We start from the raw sequence: 2791 nt of genomic DNA on the forward strand, positions 1-2791 counted from the left end.
CCCAAACCCACACCTCACCTCACCTCACATACCCAAACCCCCACCTCACCTCACCTCACATACCCAAACACCCACCTCACCTCACATACCTAAACCCCCACCTCACCTGACCTCACATACCCAAACCCCCACCTCACCTAATCTCACATACCCAAACCCACCCCTCACCTCAACTCACATACCCAAACCCCACCCCACCTCTACTCACATACCCAAAAACCCACCTCACCTCACCTCACATACCCAAACCCCCACCTCACCTCACCTCACATACCCCCACCTCACCTCACATACCCAAACCCCCACCCCATCTCACCTCACCTCACATACCCAAACCCCCACCCCACCTCACCTCACATACCCAAACCCCCACCTCACGTCACATACCCAAACCCCCACCTCACCTCACCTCACATACCCAAACCCCCACCTCACCTCACATACCCAAACCCCACCTCACCTCACCTCACCTCACTTACACAAACCCCCACCCCACCTCACCTCACATACCCAAACCCCCACCTCATCTCACCTCACATACCCAAACCCCCACCTCTCCTCACCTCACATACCCCCACCTCAACTCACCCCACCTCACCTCACCTCACATACCCAAACCCCCACCTCACCTCAACTCACATACCCCCACCTCACCTCACCTCACATACCCAAACCCCCACCTCACCTCACCTCACATACCCCCACCTCACCTCACATACCCAAACCCCCACCTCACCTCACCTCACCTCACATACCCAAACCCCCACCTCACCTCACCTCACATACCCAAACACCCACCTCAACTCACCTCACATACCTAAACCCCCACCTCACCTCACCTCACATACCCAAACCCCCACCTCACCTCATCTCATATACCCAAACCCACCCCTCACCTCACCTCACATAGCCCCACCTCACCTCACCTCACATACCCAAACCCCCACCTCACCTCACATACCCAAACCCCCACCTCACCTCACCTCACATACCCCACCCCCCACCTCACCTCACATACCCAAACCCCCACCTCATCTCACCTCACCTCACATACCCAAACCCCCACCTCACCTCACCTCACCTCACATACCCAAACCCCCACCTCACCTCACATACCCAAACCCCCACCTCACCTCACCTCTCCTCACTTACCCAAACCCCCACCTCACCTCACCTCACATACCCAAACCTCACCTCACCTCACATACCCAAACCCCCACCTCACCTCACATACCCAAACCCCCACCTCAGCTCACATACCCAAACCCCCACCTCACCTCACATACCCAAACCCCCACCTCACCTCACCTCACATACCCCCACCTCACCTCACCTCACATACCCAAACCCCCACCTCACCTCACCTCACCTAACATACCCAAACCCCCACCCCACCTCACCTCACATACCCAAACCCCCACCTCACCTCACCTCTCCTCACTTACCCAAACCCCCACCTCACCTCACCTCACATACCCAAACCTCACCTCACCTCACATACCCAAACCCCCACCTCACCTCACATACCCAAACCCCCACCTCAGCTCACATACCCAAACTCCCACCTCACCTAACATACCCAAACCCCCACCTCACCTCACCTCACATACCCCCACCTCACCTCACCTCACATACCCAAACCCCCACCTCACCTCTCCTCACATACCCCCACCTCACCTCACATACCCCCACCTCACCTCACCTCATCTCACATACCCCCACCTCACCTCACATACCCAAACCCCCACCTCCCCTCACCTCACCTCACATACCCCCACCTCACCTCACATAACCAAACCCCCACCTCACCTCACCTCACATACCCCCACCTCACCTCACCTCACATACCCAAACCCCCACCTCACCTCACCTCACATACCCCCACCTCACCTCACATACCCAAACCCTCACCTCACCCCACCTCATCTCACATACCCCCACCTCACCTCACCTCACCTCACATACCCAAACCCCCACCTCACCTCACCTCACCTCACCTCACATACCCCCACCTCACCTCACATACCCAAACCCCCACCTCACCTCTCCTCACCTCACCTCACATACCCCCACCTCACCTCACATACCCAAACCCCCACCTCACCTCACCTCACATACCCCCACCCCACCTCACATACCCAAACCCCCACCTCACCTCACATACCCCCACCTCACCTCACATACCCAAACCCCCACCTCACCTCACATACCCAAACCCCCACCCCACCTCACCTCACATACCCCCACCTCACCTCACATACCCAAACCCCCACCCCACCTCACCTCACATACCCCCACCTCACCTCACCTCACATACCCAAACCCCCACCTCACCTCACATACCCCCACCTCACCTCACATACCCAAACCCCCACCTCACCTCACCTCACATACCCAAACCCCCACCTCACCTCACCTCACATACCCAAACCCCCACCTCATCTCACCTCACATACCCAAACCCCCACCTCACCTCACCTCATATACCCAACCCCCACCTCACCTCACCTCACCTACCCAAACCCCCACCCCACCTCATCTCACATACCCCCACCCCACCTCACCTCACATACCCCCACCTCACCTCACCTACCCAAACCCCCACCCCACCTCCCCTCACATACCCCCACCCCACCTCACCTCACATACCCCCACCCCACCTCACCTCACATACCCCCACCTCACCTCACCTACCCAAACCCCCACCCCACCCCACCTCACCTCACATACCCCCACCTCACCTCACATACCCCCACCTCACCTCACATACCCAAACCCCCACCTCACCTCA

The sequence above is a fragment of the Oncorhynchus keta genome, chromosome 20 (assembly GCF_023373465.1).
Source record: "Oncorhynchus keta strain PuntledgeMale-10-30-2019 chromosome 20, Oket_V2, whole genome shotgun sequence".
NCBI lineage: Eukaryota > Metazoa > Chordata > Actinopteri > Salmoniformes > Salmonidae > Oncorhynchus > Oncorhynchus keta.